Genomic DNA, 20,514 nt, shown 5'->3' with positions numbered 1-20,514 from the left:
TTCTACTATTTCTTTTAAAAATATTTTTATTACATTTATTTATTTATTTGTGTGTGTGTGTGTGTGTGTGTGTGTGTGTATGTCAATGTGGAGGGGCAGTCTGTGGGAATCAGTTGTCTTCTTTTACCATGTGAGTCCCAGGGATTAAGCAAACACCTCTATGCGATGAGTCATCTGACAGGCCCTCCCTGTATTATTATTAATTTTTTGCCTTTGGTTTTTGGGACAGAGTTTCATTACACAGCTTCAGCTCTTCTCAAGCTCATGACCCTCCAGCTTCAGCCTCCTGACTGTTAAGAGGTCGACAGGTACATCTTATTTTCTGTGCTGTTTGTTGTGCTGTGTAGTGAGACGTCAACAGCCACAGAACCCAGGTAAGTGTAACATACACAACACACCTTAGATGTGCTGCATCCAATAAGCTCTTACTAAGCTTCTTGCTGATTTAAAGCTACTATATTTTAGGATTTCATGCTTTCAAATTCCACTGGTGATTTTGCTGTAAATAATTATAAAAAGCACAGTATATTCAGATAAATAACAACACTTAAATAAATAGACATGCATACTAAGCAGCTAATGGCTGACATGGTAATGTAAGCAAAATTAATAAAATGGCTGTAATAGCATTTTTAAAACTTCTTGTATTAAGAAGTACAAAGCAGTCGGGAGACAGTGGTACTTGCATTTAATCCCAGCATTAAGGAAGGCAGAAGCAGGCAGACTCTGTGAGTTCCAGGACAACCAGAGATATACAGAGAAATCTTGTCTTGAAAAGCCAAAAAAAAAAGTACAAAGCAGGACACGTAATAATAAAAAAGATTTCCTAATGCATCTGGATCGATGCATGTGCAGGAAATCATAAATATGAGATGAACACAGTTTGTTGGCCCTTGATTTCATTATTTGTTTGGTGCAGTGGTACTGTCACACCAGAAGGTAGTGCCGGGTCTTTGAGAGGCTGATGCAAGAGAATAGCTTGAGTCCAGAAATATGTGGATGACCATCCTGGACCATATAATGAGATCATGCCTCCAAAACCTAAAGTATGATGTTAAAAACAAACTCATAACAAAATTAATTTTCTTACTAATTATATAAAAGCAAGTACCCACACACGGTAGCTATTGCACATTGAATAATAAGATAATTTTTAGATTTTGGAGAGGAGAGAGAGGGAAATAGAGATACAAAGAGAATGAGAGCAGAAAGAACACATTTATTATTTATAATTATTGCTGTTGTTTTGTTTTTCTGAGACAAGGTCTCTCTACATAGCCTCGGCTGTCTTGGAACTAACTATGTAGACCAGGCTGGTCTGGAACTCACAGAAATCTGCCTCCCAAATGCTGATATTAAAGGTATACACCTCCACACCTTGCTAAGGACATTTTTAATAATTTTTTTTGAGACAGGGTTTCTCTGTGTAACAGTCCTAGCTGTCCTGGAATTAGCTCTTGTAGACTAGGCTGGCCTTGAACTCATAGAGGTCCACCTGCCTCTGCTTCCTGAGTACCAGGATTAAGATGTGGACCAACACTGCCTGTCTCACTAAGGTTATTTTTTTTAAAGACAAAAAGAAAACAATAGCAGTAACTAAGGAGTTTTGTTACTTTGTAAACTAATGAGATGCTTTTTAAATTGAAAACAAATCTTTTAATTGAGTGAGTTATATATTTTTGCTAATACAAAGATTTATTTGAACTTTCCTTTCTCCTGTGGGTAAAATAGTTTATTTAATGTCAAAATCTCGGCATTTGACCTAGGCTGATCTCAAATTCATGGCCCTCCTGTTTTAGCTCCCCCTGTACTGGGATTGCAGGGGGATATATTGGGATATATACATTGATATACTTAGCAGAAAAGAGTCAGTCATTAGTGAATTCTGCAAGTAAGATGTAGCAACTCAAATCCTTCAACTTAACCATGGTGACATATAATTTTCTTGGTGAAACTCACCTTGATTTAAACAGTTAATATTAGGACCTTGAAAGTCATTAGTTAGGGAGATGGTTGAGTCGGTAAAGTACTTGCCATGAAAGCTGAAGGACTGAGTTTGGATACCCAGCACAGGGCAAAAGCCATTGAAGACCACATTGCATAGGAATTGGAGACCGGCAGATACTGGAACTTATGTAACTGAATTAGTTGAGATGTGGGTTCAGTGAGCTCTATCTCAAAAAGGATGGAGAGCAGAAGAAGTAGATATGTGATATCCTCTGTCCTCTGTCCTCCATATGAACACACTCAAATTTGTGTGCACGCCCCCCCCAACACACACACACACATGAATAAAAGAAATGAGGTTGAGCTAGGCATGGTGGTTGTCTTAGTTAAGGTTACTATTGTTGAGATAAAATAGCATGGTCAGAAGCAAATCAGAGAGAAAAGCATTTATTTTATCCTATAGTTTATAAATTCATCACCTAAGGAAGTCAGGGAAGAAGTTTAAGACAGGAGCCAGTTACCAAATACTTTACAAAAAAAAAAAAAAAAAAAAAAAAAAAAAAAAAGACAGGAGCCAGAAGGCAGGAGCTGATGAGGAAGCCATAAAAATGGTACCTATTGCCTTGTTCTTCATAGATTGTTCATCCTGCTCTCTTATACCATCCAGGACCTCTGACCAGGGGATGGCACAACCCATAATGGGCTGGACCCTTCCATATCAATGAATAATTAATAATTTCACTTAATGCCTATCTGGTAGGGTGTAGTAATAGTTTGTTTGTGTTTTAATAAATAAAGCTTGACTGAGGATCAGAGTGCAGAGTTAAACTACCAGAGGCCAGGCAATGGCGGTACGCACCGTTAATCCCAGGACTCAAGACCACCCTGGAATTCATGAGATTCAATCTGTCTAAAAAGAGAAGCAGAAGTCACACAAAGGTGATCCCAGCACTTGTAATTCCATGCCTTTAATTCCAGCACTAGGGGATGAAGACAGGTGTGATATGGCTTGGCAGAGACGGGTACATAAGGAAGAGGAGACAAAAGCTCATTAGAGTCTGAGGTTTAGTGGAGACACAGTGCAGTCTAGACAGTCTGAAGATCAACCCTTCGGTCTGAGCATTGGGAGGTAAAGGTCTCTCCAGTGACTTACTGCTCTGCTTCTTTGATCTTCAGCTTCTACCCCTATATCTGTCTCTGGGTTTTGATTCATTTGTTCAACTAGAATTCGTGCTACAGTGGGGGTATTTTTTCAATTGAGGTTTTCCCTTCCAAAATGACTAACATGTGTCAAGTTGACATAAAAACCACAGCCAGTACAATGGTGCACACATATAAAGCCTCTATTTTGGATGCCGAGTCAGGAAAGCAGCAGATTCAAGGTCCTTCTGAGCTTCACAGTGAGTCTGTGTCCCCTTAAACAAAGGAAATATTTATGCCAGATTGAGTAGAGGCTGAGAATCTAGCAAGGAGCTCAAGAGAGTGGAAATAAAAAACTTAAGAGAAAAAAGTGAGGAGGGCAATAGAAGATTCCATAATGAGAGAGAAAGGAGGAACATAGCAGGTAGAAAGGTACAATGGAGACAAGGGGCAGGGAGTTTGGGGAAAGAAGAGTATGAGGGACCAATCCAAACAAAGTATGTATGAAATTTCTGTTAAAAACCTGATACTTTGTAAGCTAATTAGAGGTAACAACCACAGAAGAACATTCAGTGCAGGTGAGATTCACTCTTGATAAATACCAATACTCTCAAAAGGGTTTAATTTTCTCAAAATAATCAAGAAAATACTCGGTCAAAACAAAAAAAAGACACATGCATTATACATGTTTTATTAAAGATGATTATCTTATTGAATGAGACTTTTAGAAACAGAATATTTCTCCCATTAAGGCACTGGATATGATAACACTGGTGTGACTTTTAATATTTCAAAACTCACAAATGAAATAAGAATGAGTATTGTATTTTGTACCTATACATGCTACTAATTAATGAGCTATTTATAACATTACTAGGTTCATTCTAAATTTATAGAATTATGAAAGACATTAGTTCAGTCCAGTTCAAAGGAATGGACCCCACTGTGGCTAGTTTAAGCAGAGCAGGACTTATTACAGGATATGGAATGGTGGCTTTGGGAACTAGATTGCAGGCTGAACTTTGTAAGAGCCATGTTAAAGAACTGGTACTACAAGAACTGTTGTTGCTGCCATGACCAGGAAACTATCTGGTGACCTGGGAAGCTGCCTGAAACGCTCCAGCTCCTGTCTCCGAGCTGCCTCTCCTGCAACTTAGACAGTCAAGAACATGCCTGGTGTCACTTCTCTGTCATTTTCTCCAGATTCAAACTCTGGCAGAACTTGGAATTTTGAAAACTAACTGTAAGAAAACCAGAGAAGTTTTCTGTTTGCTTTATCTCTTTAACTCTCTAGGCTCTGCAGTATATTAAACGAGTGGACAATTCATATGATATACTATAGAAAAAAATAACATACAGGAATGCTAAGGTTAAAAATGTACTAAAGCTTAAATGATGGCATATGTAGGTTCATTAGTTTTCTAAGTTTAGATTTAAGACATACATTATTTTTCATAACTTGTTTAGTTGAAGTCCTAAATTCTCATTTTTGCAGTTTCCAAACATACTCTTTGCATAATCATTCAACATTTTACATAATCTTTTTGATTTCTCACTCATTTGCTTTAGTCCTCATATGTTCTATCTTCACACTTGCCACTTTTGTTCTTTTGGAAATGTTCTCTTGTTCATATTCTGAGCTCATTTGCTTCTGAGCCAGGTCTCAAGTGTCAACACTAAGTTGTAGTACTTCCATGAAGACATTACAAGCATCTATTTCACAATTATATTTTCTTAATTATTCTTATAGTTACATGAGTATTCTGTGGCCACGTTACCCTTCATTTCATATTGGTATTATCGACTTCTTGATTGTCAGTAAGATAAATTACTTATCTGTATGAAAGTTAAGATTTCAAAGAGTCGTTAAAATGATGAATAGATATTAAAAATCAGTTTACATAACAGTTGCTTCCATGATTACACTATGTGTGAGTGCCTTGAATGAACTAAAACAAGTTCACACTATGTAGGTCTGGTTGGCCTTGAACCTGTTTTGTAAATAAGGATGGCCTCAAACTCACAGAGATTGTCTGTCTCTGTCTCCCGAATGTATGCACCACCATATCAGATACACTGCTGTGAAATCTGACTTCAGTGATGTCCAAATTACATTCCACTCAATTCAGATTTGAGGCTTTGAGTGTGGATTAGTCTTTTCAAAGTCAAGTGCACTATAACTGCAGTACGAGGTAGAGCTAGTTGGTTTGCCTTATTTTCATGGTCACAACATTAAAGACCACATCTTGTTTTGCTTATGAGATGATGTCTTTCTTTCTTTCATTCTTAGGGCTGGAGAGATATAGCTTTGATATTTACATAACATGTGTGAGTCCTTGGACTCCGTCCCCAGGGCTTCTTGTGCCTCTCATAAAAATGAATTAGAAAGGGAGAGAATGCAAGACTAGAGAAAGTCTACCACACTTGCTATTGCAACCCATAGGTAGAACAATTAAGAGATTAACTTTTGTATTATTAACTTCTTTCTTTAAAATTATTTCGAGACAGGGTTTCTCTGTAGTTTTTGGTGCCTGTCCTGGAACTAGCTCTTGTAGACCAGGGTGGCCTCAAACTCACGGAGATCCACCTGCCTCTGCCTCCCGACTGCTGGCATTAAAGGCGTGTGCCACCACCACTAGGCACGCACTAACTTCTTTTTTTAATCTTCAGTTTCTATCCAGTTATCTTCTTTTACTGCCACACTTCATATTTTACTCATATTAAAGACTGACAGATAGCTGTCACCATTTTTGTTCTGTGACACCATTCCTGGAGAGATGTGAATAAATGTCTAGTCACCCTAGATGGAGAACTAATGGCAGACAGAAATACCGATACCATCCAAGTTCAACTTGGTGAACCAATGATAACCCCAATTATATTGGTGTTCTTTATAGGAATGTGAATGAATGATTATTCAGAGGACCAGACCTAACACAATGACAGCTGCATTACTCAAGCTCACTCCAACCAACATGGGTGGCAGTTCATAAAAGCCTGAAAACTGGAGTGCATTGCACAACTTCAGCTCAACAGGTTAGAAGTGTTCTTTCTGGGTAACTCAGTTGGTCTGAGTCTACTCCAGGCAACTCAGCTGTCTTTGCTTCTTCTGGTTAGCCCACCTTTTCTGAGAGAGCCTCTTAACAATTCTTACTGCTTATATATTCTTGGGGAGGGAGAGATAACCAGTGAATCTGGTCAGTTTCAGGGATTTCTGGAGCCACTGTGTTGTTTAGTTTCTAAGATTAATACATGTCTAATCAGGATGGAGTGTTTCACCTCCAATAACTCCCAAACATCCTAGAACATTGCCAAGCTATTGGTTACTCTCTGTAACCTGATAGTAAGGGCTCTCTGAAGAATCAACTCATGTCTTGAAACCTGGAAAATTGAGCTGGTGACCAACTAGCTTAACCTCTAACTGAGTAGTGTTCATGGGATGTCTTTACCAAACCCCTCTTCTCAAGGTTTATTGTAAGAACCAGAAGTGATGGATGATTTCAGGAAAACAGATCATATAGACAAAATAGTACTGATACACTCATGAATGCACAGAGACCTTGACACCATGCTCAAGACCTGCATAAGTTCAAACCAGACAAAATAACAGCATACAGAATGTGAAGTAGACTCCAAAGTCCCGCTTTCCACCAATAAGCTATTTTCAAATGAAACCTGCTAGTCAAAGAAAAACTGGTTGTCACCAATGGAGTGACACTGGGTCTATCAACCACACACCAAGGCGGCAGACTCCAATCCCATGAGTGGTTTAGCATATCTTAATTTGTTTAATTTTCAAATATTTTTTGAACACATTGTGATAGATAAACATCAGACACATGAAATAAAGCTCATTACTTCCAATTCAGTATATCCCACTTTCTTTTTTTCCTTTTATTTATTTATTAAAAATTTCAACCTCTTCCCCTCCTCCCATTTCTCTCCCACTCCCCCCACTCCCCCTCCCTCTCCTTCTCTAGTCTTAAGAGCAGTCAGGGTTCCCTGCCCCGTGGGAAGTCCAAGGTCCTCCCCGCTCCATACAGGTCTATAAAGGTGAGCATCCAAATAAACCAGGCTCCCACAAAGTCAGTCCATTCAGTAGAATCAAAACCCAGTGCCATTGTCCTTGGCTTCTCAGTCAGCCTTCATTGCTAACCATGTTCAGAGTGTCCATTTTGATCACATGTTTCATCACTCTCAGTCCAGCTGGCCTTGGTGAGCTCCCATTAGATCAGTCCCACCATCTCAGTGGGTGGACACACCCCTCATGATCCTGACTTCCTTGCTCACGTTCTCCCTACTTCTGCACCTCATTTGGACCTTGGGAGCTAAGTCCAGTGCTCCAATGTGAGTATCTGTCTCTATCTCCATCCATCACCAGATGAAGGTTCTATAGTGATATGCAAGACATTCATCAGTGTGGCTATGGGACAAGGCCAGTTCAGGCACCCTCTCCTCTGCTGCCCAAGGAACAATCTGGGACCTCTCCTTGGACCTGGGAACCCCTCTAGAATCAAGTCTCTTGCAAACCCTAAAATGGCTCCCTTAATTAAGATATTTACTTCCCTGCTCCCATATCCATCTTTCCTCCATCCCACTCATCCCATCCCCCCAAGGGGAACACTCATCCATTGTTGGTGGGAATGCATACTTGTGCAGCCACTTTGGAAATCAGTTTGGCGGTTTCACAGGAAACTGGGAGTAAACCTCCCTCAGGACCCAGCAATTCCACTCTTATGAATATACACAAGAGATGCCCTATCATACTTCAAAAACATTTGTTCAACTATGTTCATAGCAGCACTATTTGTAATAGCCAGAACCTGGAAACAACCTAGGTGCCCCTCAATAGAAGAATGGGTAAAGAAGGTGTGGAACATATACACATTAGAGTTTTACTTGGCGGTAAAAAACAATGACATCTTGAATTTTGCATGCAAATGGATGGAAATAGAAAATGCTATACTGAGTGAGGTAAGCCAGACCCAAAAAGAGGAATATGGTATGTACTCAACCATAAGTGGATTCTAGCTATAATTAAAAGTCTTTGAGCCTATAATTCATGATTCTAGAGAAGCTAAATAAGAAGGTAAATCTGAAGAAAATCATATAGTTATCCTCCTGGATATTGGAAGTAGACAAGACTGCCAGGCAAAACTTGGGTGCATGGGGTGGGGGTGGGGGGGATGGATGTAAGGGGAGATGGGTAGAGAGAAGGGAGAAGGGGAGGATTCGGGAAAGCTATCCCACTTTCTTACTAAAAAAACTACCTTTAATTTTCCCTCAAATTAAAAAAAATTCTCTTATGTTTATTTATTGATTTTGCACATATATGTATGCTCATGTGTGTGTGTATGTGTGTGTGTGTGTGTGTGTGTGTGTAAGAGAGAGAGAGAGAGAAAGAAAAAGAGAGGGGGTGTGTGTGTGTCAGAGAACAACTGGGGGAGTCAGTTCTTTCAGTTCTTTCCCTTTGCCATGCAGGTTCTGGGGCTTGAACTCAGGTCGTCGCACTTGGCTGTATGTGCCCTAATTCATGGAGTTGTCTTGAAGGCCTGATTGTATGATTGTTCTTCAAATCTTAGCTTCTTTCTATGATGAGAAGGCATAGACAGTGTTTGTTAATTACTGATGGTAATGTTTTTGGCTTTGTAACTGTACTGGATTGCTGAGGAATGTGGAGTGGTATGCATACGAATCAACCACTTTCCAACACCTTTTCAATAAATACCAAATGAAAACGTGACACTGGCCAACTCTTAGTGCACCTAAACGGGTAAGTCACATTTGTGTGCCTAACTCTGAATAGTTGGATATGATTTCTACTAGCTGGCATTAAACATCCACGAGGTTTAAGTATATACACAGTGCTTGCTCAGAGAATAGTCGGTCTGGGAGAAGAGTGACTGTGAGTGCCACCATTTTGCAGCCAAGGAAGAGGCAAAAACTGGTTGAGAAATTCTTCAGGGCACATCACAAATTAGGGAAAGAATTAGAATGAAAATCCACAAACACTGAAGTTCCAGTCTGTTGCTTAGTCACAGAATCTTTCTTTTATTCAGCCTTCAGTCATGGTCTTCTTTCAGATTGAAAGACAGATTCCCTTATGAAAGTTGGTGCATATATTGTGACGGGGGTATGAACACAGTGAGAGTCCAAGTGATGCTTCTAAATGTCGCCTTTGTTGACACTGCCAAATTTAGTCAATAAATATTTTATTCATTACTTTAGCTTATTCTTCATGCTTCTTCTTTTTTTTTTTAAAGAAAACAACCTGGCATTATAGTAAAGGAAGAGTTTCAATAAAAATTCAATGTTCTGCCACTTTTTTTCTTTGAAGGCATGTGCACTTATTAAAAACAGTGTTCATTATATTCTAATTTTGCCATTCTTTAAAGAATGTTTTGAGATTTCAAAAAAGTAATTATAGAAGAATATTTCACTAAATAGTAATTATTGCAAAATGAGAATTTAATGGGTGAAAATGTAAGTCTGAATACAACCTTGAAATTGAAAACGCAAAATGTGATATAAATTTGTAGATTACTTCCTAGCTATATAGAAGGCTAATATTTGTTTGTTGAAAAATGAATATATATGCTGAATAATGCATATGTAAATATATTAATTTATGTAATATATGTACTATGCATATTCTACATATAAAGAGAGGTTGAGAGAATGAAGTATTTTTTCTCTATATGTATACACATTCATAAGTGGCTCAATTAAATGGCAAGAGACCAGAGAAAATACTAAAGCTTTTACTGGAATTGATTTAGCTAATAATATTTTTTTAATATTAGCTACCAAATATTTTGTATCTATTTCATACACAATACTTAACAAATATATTTTTTTTCATACAACACCTAAAAAAGATATGTCTATCTCATTGCAAATGAAATAAATATGTTTGGATTCACTTAGAGAATTTAAGTGAATTCTTCAGAAATTACACAGGTTGTTAATAATTTAATTTGAAGCAAATTCTAAATTCTTTAATTCCTTTTTTAAAAAACAGGTTCATCTTTTTATTAGCCATGTTAACAAAACATTTAATGAAAAAGACCAAAGTCCTTGTCAGCATCGGACTCCTCAGATTCTTCCTTCTTTGCTTTCACTTTCTTCTCCTCAGTTTAGGCAGCAGCGGTAGGGGAGCAGGACCGCCTGCTGGTGTGGCTTCAGCTGCTGGGGCAGGCCCACCAGCCCCTATTTAGCACATGAGGCTCTCACTGTTGATTTTGGCCAGGGCATTTGTAAACAAGCCAGGTCAGAAATGTTCAACATTGGCAAAAACTGCTTTTCATTAGTATTAGTAGTATCCCAAATACATTAATAGAATTAAAAATCAATTGAACAACTCAAATAATGCAACAGATTAATAATCAATTACATGACATTTCATGACAGATAAAAGCCACAGTTGTTGCAAACTCACCAGACATGCTCCGGTCTTGTTCCTAGTGACAAATATAAATTAGTGATCGATTATAACATATTTTCCATTTTTTATTTAATTTTTTTCATTATATATAATCAACCTCAGTTCCTCCTCCTCCCTTCTTCCCACTCCCCATCTTCTTCCCCATCGCATAACACATCTACTCCTCAGAGAAGGTAGAGTCTCCCTTAGGGAGGCAATGAAATTTAGTATACCAAGTTGAGGCAGGACCAAGTGTCTCCCCCCATATCAAGGCTGAGCAAGGTATTCTCCCATAGGGAATGGAGTCCAAAAAGTCAGTTCATGCACCTGGGATAAGTCCTGGTCCCATTGCCAGGGTCTACCCCTCCAAACAGATCAAGCCACATAACTGTCACCCACATTCAGAGGGCCTAGTTCTGTCCCATGCAAGTTCCCCAGCTGTCAGTGCAGAGTCTGTGAGCTTCTACTAGCTTGGGTCAACTGTCTCTGTGGTTTCCCCCATCATGATCTTGACCCCCATTGATCAAATGATCCCTCTTTCTTCTTTTCAACTGAACTCCAGGATCTCAGTCTAGTGCTTGGCTATGGGTCACTGCATCTGCTTCCATCAGTTCCTGATTGTAGATTCCAGGATGACAATCAGAGTAGCCACTAATCTGATTACAGAGGCAGGCCAATTCAGACACCCACTATTGCTAGGCGTCTTACCTGGGGTCATCCTTGTGGATTCCTAGGAATTCCCCTAGCACCAGGTTTCTCCATAATACCATAATGGTTGCCTCTATCAAGATATTTGTTTCATTGCTCTCCCTCTCCATCCCTTCTCCAACTTGGCCTTCTCGAGCCCTCATGTTTCCATCCCCCATCCTCTCCCTTCTACCTCTCCTCCCAGTTTACCCAGGAGATCTAATGGATAAAGAAAATGTGGTACATTTAGACAATGGAGTATCACTCAGCAGCAGAAAACATCTTGAAATTTGCAGGCAAATCAACTGAACTAGAAAAAGCCATCCTGAGTGAACTATCCCAGACACAGAAAGACAAACAAGGTATGTACTCACTTTTAAGTGGATAGTCAAGCTTCAATCCACAACCCCAGAGAAGCAAGTTAAAAAGGAGCATCCTAAGAGGCACATGCATGGTTGGCCCCAAGAAGGGGAAATAGACACCAGCTGCTTTAATGATGGCATTGATCTTATCCTCCATGTCAGTCACCTAGTGCAGGATGAGGGTGGGGTAGATGCAGATGAACTCAGAGACAGGGGCCACATTCCGGTCTGCCCACATGGTGCTAATCCCTTGATTAAGTGAGGGTCTCACCCTAACATGGCCTTAGCTCCCTTGGAAGGACAGAGCACCTTGGCAGCAACTGAGGGGAGGGTCTAAATTCTTTAATTCTACAACCTTCCATCACGCATCAATATCTTTGATAAAAGAAAAAATTATCGGGGGGATGACATTAAATAAGGCTTATTTGATAAAATGCTTGTACTGCAAACTCAAGGACCTGAGTTCAGACCTGTAAAAGCCACATAAAAGCAGGCACAGTGGCAGGAATCTGTAACTTCAGAATGAGGGACATCAGATACAAGGAGCTCCTTGGCTAGCTAGTCTAGCCAAGTCAGTAAGGCCAGGTTCAATGACAAGCTTTGAATCAAAAACATTGGTGGAGTGCCACTGAGGGAAAACCCTCTGCTATGAGCCTTTAGAATCCACATGCATGTGCACGCAATGCGTGCATACACACATATACACATGTACACATGCACACATTCACACACACACACAAAGAACAAGTACACACATACATTACACACACTCTAACAGAATGAAAACAAATAAATTGAAATGATGCAAAGGTCACTTCCAAATAGGAGAGTCATGTATTTTCTTTAGTCTTTATTTTAAACTGCTGTAAACGAAGTATAAAAGCTGCTTTTTCTGAACCTTTCACAAAGTTATAGAGAGGAAAATAAGGAAGTCCCCACTGAGTTGGGAAATTCCTGGAGTGATCGCTCTGAGGACTGCTTTAGCAGGTGCAAGGCATAATAACACATTTTGATGTCTAGATCTGGATAGTTTCACAAAAGGATGGATGCAATTAAAAGCCCATAATGAGGCAAACTAGTCTCTAGACTTCAGAGAAACTCAGTGACCTACTGAGCCTGTAGATTTTTTCTTACATAAATTCATGACATAATGTTGCTGCTGTCTTTTATTATATATATATATATATATATATATATATTCTTTTAGGTAAATTGTCAATCAAATAAGGCCTAGTATTTTGAGATTTTTAGGTTGGAAATACACATTGGATGAACTACTCAGCTTTTCATGTCCCATAAAAGCATTTGACTCCAAATGGGTATCAATTTAATCCCAGGCTTTGGGAGGCTGAGAAAGGAAAATCTTTAATTTAAGGACAGCCTTCATCACTCAGAAAGAAAGCATATAATTTCACAAGTTTAGCATTAGCTAGATTCGTGTGTGTATGTGTGTGTGTGCATGTGTGTGTGTGTGTGTGTGTGTGTGTGGAGTAGGAGGGCCTTCTGCCTATGTGTTACTTTCATTGGTCAAATAAAGAAACTGCCTTGACCTTTTGATAGGACAGCAGCTTAGATAGGTGGAGTAGACTGAACAGAATGCTGGGAGAAAGAAAGCAGAGTCAGGTAGATGCCATGGCTCTTCTCTCAGAGACGGATACTGGTTGGACTCATGCCGGTAAACCACAGTCAAGTGGCAATACAGATTATTAGAAATGGGTTGAATCAATATGTGAGAGTTAGCCAATAAGAGGCTAGAACTAATGGATCAGGCAGTGTTTAAATGAATACAGTTTTCGTGTAATTATTTCGAGTGTAAAGCTAGCTGGGAGGTGGGCAGTGGGAGGCAGCCCGCTGCTTCTTTCACAACAGATTGGCGGCCCAATGTGATCAATTAAATCCACTTAAAAACCCAAGAGAGCTTAATTTTGTGTGTGTGTGTGTGTGTGTGTGTGTGTGTGTGTGTGTGTGTGTGTTTTCAAGACAAGGTTTCTCTGTGAAACTAACCCTGACTGTCCCGAAACTCACTCTGTAGACTAGGCTGGCCTTGCGCTCACAGGGATCCACCTATTTCTATTTCTCGAGTTCTGGGATTAAGATATTATACACCACCACTGCCTGGCTAGATATATTTTCTTAAACCCATTTCTACATGTCTGCTACTAGTAGTACTGCATCATTTTCTTTCTCTTCATCCTTTTTCTCTATCTCAAGGGGGCAATGGATCTGTATTCCACCAATTATATCATTTATACCTAAATTTATAAACATATAGCTTACATGCATTGTGTTGATATTTTAGATTTAATGTTGTTGCTTGAGCCAGGGTCTTACTAGCCTAAAACTCCCTCATGAACACTGGAGTTACAGCCACCATACTTGGTTTTATTATTTTATTGTTTGGAACCTTTCATGATAATTATATTCACTTTATCCAATGTTGCATATCAATAGTTCATCATCAGTGGTGCAGTGTTTTTTATTACTAAGTATATATATTGTATATATTCACAACAGTTTATCAGTGTACCTACTGACCAGAATTTAGGTTAATGCCATGGGTTCACTGCTGTATTGAATCTGCTGTAACTTTTCATACACATTACTGTATAGACAATGAATTTCTTTTTGGTAAACACTTAGGAATTGTATAGCTGGGGCGTATTGTGTATGTGTGCTTAGCTTGCTAATAAGCTACCAAGTACTGTGCAATGTTGAACTGTTTTGCAGTCTCACCAATTACATGCAAAGAACACCAATATTATTATTTTCCCCTCCAAGACAGGGATTTCTGTGTAGTCCTGACCATGCTGGAATTTGCTCTGCAAACCAGACTGGCCTTATACTCAGAGATCCACCTGCCTCCTTTGTGCTGGGATTAAGATCGTGCACTACCATGTCCAGCTAGCACCAGTATTCTTGTATGTTTTTGTTTATAAATAAAGATCTGTCCTTTTAACTTTAGATACTCTGATCTATTTATCATTTAAAAATAATATGGACAAGTTGAACAACGTGCTTTTTGGGGGGGAGTGTTACTATAAAAAGTGTCAATAGACTTTCTTGACTCTCATTTTATGATTCATCATTACATTATGTCTGATAATGCTATAATCATTTCTGTTTAGGTATTTACAGTTAAAATGACAATTTTAAGTAAAGAAAATGCTGGCTTATAGGAGATTTTATAGCTTAGTCACCCTTGATATCTTTCTTGTACAATTCTCTTATAATGTGTTAATCTGGTAGTAGGTGCTTTTTATAATACTTTTGCTGTCATAAACATATTTTTTTTATAAAAATTATTTATTTAGTATGTACACAGTGTTCAGTCTCCATGTATGCCTTCAGGCCAGAAGAGGGCACCAGACCTCATTACAGATGGTTGTGAGCCACCATGTGGTTGCTGGGAATTGAACTCAGGACCTCTGGAAGAGCAGTCAGAGCTCTTAACCTCTGAGCCATCTCTCCAGCCCTCATAAACATATTTTTAAAATATCATTTTTATATTTTTGTACCGAACGTTGTTGACTGCTGTGGGATATTTCTACACTGAATGAAGATGTATTTGCTGTGATTTGTATAATTAAAAAGCTGAATAGGCAATAGTAGGAAGGGTTTAAGTAGGACTTCTGAGACAGACAGAGAGGACTCTGAGAAGAGGAAATGTAGAGACACCAGGAGACGAGACATGGAGAAAGGAAACAGGAAGTACAAGATGGAAGAGAGGTAAATGCCACGTGGCAGAATATAGATTAAAAATATAGGTTAATTTAAGTTATAAGAGCTAGTTGAGACAAGCCTAAGCTAAAGGCCAAGCTTTCATAATTAATAATAATTCTCAGTGTCATAATTTGGGAGCTGACTGGCAGGATAGAAAAATAATCAATATTGGTTGTATAAATGAATCTGTTTCATTTTATGTTTAACTTTTTGATAACCTCATTTCTTTCTTTTTAAAAAAAACATAATTCCATTATTGATTCTTCAGGAATTTCACATCATGCACCCCAATTATGCTCATTTCTCTGTCCCCTCATATTGTCCCCTCAATTCTGTAGTATCCCCAAACTAAAATTTGACAACTCAAACCAAACCAAACCAAAGCAAGCAAACAAAACAACAACAAGAAAAAAAACAAAAAGAAAAACAAAAAAATCTTTGATTCTCTGTCTTTCCTACCTCTCCAACGCCTCTTTATTGTGGTGGCATTAGGAGTCATGATACATTACATAGTATACCTTTTTGTCCAATCAGCTTTACTAGCAAATGTTCATGGCAAAGAGTCATTGGTCTGGTTCAAGGCCTCTGGGTTCTGGTACACCATCATCACTAGATTCTCACTGAAATTTCTCTGGGATATAACATGGCTGCCCTGAGTCATGGAGATCCTAAGGGTATCAATCCTCAGGACCAATCACTCCATGAGTTCCAACAGGTCCTAGATAAGATAGATTTTAGGGTGGTGTGGGTGTAGGGGAGGTAGCTCTGCCCCCTTGCCTGAGGAGGGTGGGCCCCAGTGGCTCAGACTGACTAACTCAACTACCACCCAGGCCCACAGGTAGGCTGTGGGTTGGCCCAATTTTAATTCTTTTGATGCTTTATCTAGATTCATTTGAATTTTTAGTGCATGTGATCACATTTTCTGCAAATGACATCCTATACTTACTTTCTTTTTCATATCATAATGAATTGATTATAAATACTTTTTTCCAGAGAGAAACATTTTTAAAGCTCTCTCATTAGTGTTCAGTGTTAATCAAGCAATCATATGACATGATATTTTCCAAATACCAGAAGTCTAGTCTTAAATGTTTAATATGAGTATAAATGTGAGCAAGTAGTTTATTTGACTGAGTTCTACTTTTCTCATCTGAGAATAGAGATAATAAAAGTATTTAGTGACCCACTTTACTTGAAAGCTGTGAATGTCGAATTAAATAAAATATACAGAATAAGTTCTAAATGTTTTATGAATCAGAGATTAAATTATGTACTTTTATGGAAGATACATGTTATGATATTAGGTAGTATTGTTTTAAGGGAGCTATTTATTGAACATGCTTATAAATTACTAGTAGAGTGTATAAGAGCAGGTTTTTGTTCTGTGATATACTCAATCTGGTAGGAGAAAATGTAGCATTAAAAATTAATATAACAAAGAGAAAATTGTAACAGTTTCACCAGTGAAATGTAAAAAATTTAATAAAGTAAGTTATGCTTATATTATACTTCATCTCAGACAGAAGGTTCAGAAGCGATAAAGCTGTATTTATGAATGTATAACTATGTGTTAGGATGTTGAGAAAAATACATTGCCTTAGTTTAGAAATCAATTTACGTAAAAGCCTGAAATGCAAAGTCTTGTCACTACAAATGACCCGTAGAGCACACTGGTCACCATTGCACTTGTATTTTCATCATCTATAGAAATTCTAAGAAAGCCAGATAACATATCTGTGGTAGTTTTCTTTCTATTTCTTTTTTAAATAGAAGAACATACAGCTACACAGAGTTGCGTAGAACTGTGAATTATAGCAAGTTCTGAATTACTTATCAGACTAGTCATCAAGACTTGGTGATCTTTGAAGTAAGACTTGCATTCCGATCACTGATCATTCACTCCTCTTGATCAAAGGCAAACCAGTTATCAAAGGAAGAAAGAAAAAGAAGAAAGAAAAACTAGGTCAAAGGTGAAAAACATAATGAAGAACAAATTGAAAGAAAGCATCTCTCATCTTTTTTATTTGTTAGCTTATTGTGTACTGCCTAAAAAAAACATTGAAAATGTCTCACTATTGCAAAATTCCATGAGTTATACCAGTTTTTCATGTATATGGATCCACAAGGAGAATTTAAAGTGACTACATCAGTGAATAAAAATTTTTATTTCTCAGTTAAGTGGAAGATGTACTTCATAATAGAAAAGCAGGATATTTTCTGCACGAGTCACACTCAGAATCAGCAAATAAGTTTATTTTTTAACTACTGTTTTATGTTCATAAAACGTGAATAAACTAATTCAACAACAATTTCAAGGAAGAGAAGCCTATTGCCTGTGGAGAACAGAACTGTCAGCATCTGAGCTGTGCATTGTCATACGTACTGTGGCTTGGATGATGACTTCTCAAGCTTCTGGATCAGCTAGAACTTCATCTTTCTAAAGGAGGTTTAGAGATTCCTAAGTAAAGAATTAATGTAATCAGACTCTTCTATGTTATTTCTTCAAATTTAATGTAATTTGCTGCTTAGTCTTCATTTTACTTTTCTCCTGCTGTCTGCTGGTGTTTCTGTCTCACTGTTTGGTCCACTTTGGGTGGTGTTCAGGGTTCTTGTCTCTCCTTTCTCATCGGCATCTTTCTGCTGGGCACAGAAAACAGTGGGCTCAGATTTTTAGAATCGTTTCAGCTCTGTTAAGTTTAGCCCTCAGTTAGTTTCAACTACAGACCAACCACCACATGTGAATGTTTATGCCAACAACTTTTCTAATTATAATTTCTTGGACCCCTTCAGGCTGTCCCATACCCTTATGAAGATGTGTTGTCCTTTCATTATGACTTTTAGTCTTTTGACCTCTTAATGTTTCTTAGTGGTTTCTGTTCAATGCCTTTGTTAACACCAATCTTCCTGTTTTGAAATTTTTCTAGACCTTAAACTGTGAAAAACAATCATCCACAAACTGTCCTAGATAACATGGATTTGAACCCTCTTCATTTCTCTTCAGTTACAATTAAAAATTAAAATATTGTTATGTTTTCCTGTAATCAGTTTTGTTTTATTATCACAGTGTACCAATTCTATTGCTATTTCTTCCTTGTTACAGAACTTATCTGACAACCCAACAAGCCAGAAGCAAATTCTCGGAATTCACCTGGTATCTAATTTACAAACTTCTGTGACATTTAACACATAATGGTTTAGGATGAAGTTACTTTTACACCTGTATTTTTAAAATTTAAGGTAATGTCTTAATTTCTTTTAGAAGTCCAAGTGTCTGGGCCAGTTCCTTAAATACTGTTCAATATATATTTGTTGAATAGATGAACAAATTAATTAAAAGACACTACAAAAGGCTGAATGTTGGGAGCCAGAGTAAGGGTGCTGAGCAATATGGCTGACATAACACTATTTTTGTAAAACAATTGGAGCTTAAAGAGGGCAAAGGGTTTCTTGGGGTCACATCACAAATTAGGAACAGAATTAAAAGGGAAACACAGAGGCCCCGAGGTTCCACTCTGCTGCTTGGTCACCACAGCCTCCTTTCAGCTTTCAGTCATGGCTCTCCGCGATTGAAAGAAAGATTCACTTACGGAGAATGGTGCATTTAATGTGACAGGCAACGAGTATCTGGACCCGGAACATTTCCATATGCTCTCAACAAGATATGCTGTGCTCAGCATCTTTGTTTTTCATCTTTTCCCAGTCCACCTTTCAGCCTAAAATACAGCCCTCATTTCAATTTAGTCTCACAACCATGAGGGTGTTTGGAGATTACTGATGCAAAACACATCATATTCTACAAGTGCCACAAAAGAAAGGTGTTACAGAAACACAAAACATGATTATCTCCGCCACTAGCAACAGGACAAGGCTCTGACACACAGTTCACAGGCTGTGGAGCTTCCAGCAAATGATGTGCACTCCTGCCTGCCATCTACACGGGTTAAAGTGGGGAAGATTTCCCTTGGAATAGCTGGATCGTTTATTCCACTTAAGCGTTTTCTTTTGGGAGGTGTTAGAGAGAGAGGGTTTGAAGTGATATTAATTTTAGATTAAAACAAGCATAGGAAACTGAACAAGAAAATATGTATAAAGGGTTAAAATTAACAGAAAACTGTGCTCTTTTAGATCTTTTGCTCACATTTCTTTTGTGGCACAAAATTGTTTCCTGAAACGAAGTATTGGATCTGATTGGAGATAGTGGAATAAAGATTATGAGAGCTCATGAGAGAAGGGACTTCAGAGCTCATTTTAAGAAACATTTCAAATCAATCATACCTTTAATCTTTACACATTATTCACCTTTACACATCATATTTACATTCATATTGCAAGGCATTCCATTCAGAAACTAGTGTTCTTTTTTCTTTTAATTTTTCAAGACAGGTTTTCTCTATGTAACTTTGCTATACTGAAACTTGCTCTGTAGGCCTAGTTGGCCTTGAGCTCTCTGAGATCTGCCTGCCTCAATCTCCTGAGTGCTGGGATCAAAGGTGTGTGTCACCACCGCCAGGCACACTATAGCATTATAAAAATTTTACCCATAGTCACCAAGAAGTCTACATTAGATTTTTTATATTCTAATGATTCTAAATCATTAAAAAATTTAGGAACACATTATCATCATTGGTTTAAAGCAGTAATGTTTGAGGCTAGTATATGTCAATGGTATCATGGTATGTGTTAATTATATTACAAGAAAGTCCTCAGATATCCAGTTTCCAAGACAGTCTCATGAGGAATTCATGATCTCCACTGAATAAGCTCCCCTGCATATGCTTCTATTTGGACAACCACTGAGAAGCACAGATTCTGGGCATCTGCACCATTCCTGATGATGCTCTCAGCTATGTAAAAGTGAGGTGCATTTGCATTACACCATGGACAGCAGCATCTTCCCTGCACATTTACAGGACTGCAACAAATTTCCTTTTAACTACTGCAAGTGCACCAAATGCTAAGAACACCCATGCCACTCATGATGTGCTCATATCTGGAGACCTTTCAGAACTCTTTCACCATCATGTGCCAAGGGAAACTGCAACTCATTACTCTTACAGGTACCCTTAGAATAAAAGAGGAAAGACAAGGGGACTTTGTCCCTCAAATTTCTGAGCAAATAGAGGTCTAAGAGAACAGTTTCTTTTGAAGTTATTCTCTGTAGCAGCTAACCATCACCCCAATCACAGCTATTTTTTTTTCTACCATACACCAGATCTTAAAAAGCAATAACTTCTT

At 38.2% G+C, this 20,514-nt stretch overlaps 1 pseudogene; it reads right to left on the bottom strand.

Moving 5' to 3' along the window:
- Positions 1-10,142: 10,142 nt before the first annotated feature.
- On the bottom strand, positions 10,143-11,797 carry LOC125412041 (large ribosomal subunit protein P1 pseudogene; annotated as a pseudogene).
- Between the last annotated feature and the right edge of the window lie 8,717 nt (positions 11,798-20,514).

The sequence above is a fragment of the Myodes glareolus genome, chromosome 4, assembly GCF_982192425.1.
Source record: "Myodes glareolus chromosome 4, mMyoGla1.1, whole genome shotgun sequence".
NCBI lineage: Eukaryota > Metazoa > Chordata > Mammalia > Rodentia > Cricetidae > Myodes > Myodes glareolus.
This window is presented reverse-complemented; position numbering and strand designations above follow the sequence as displayed.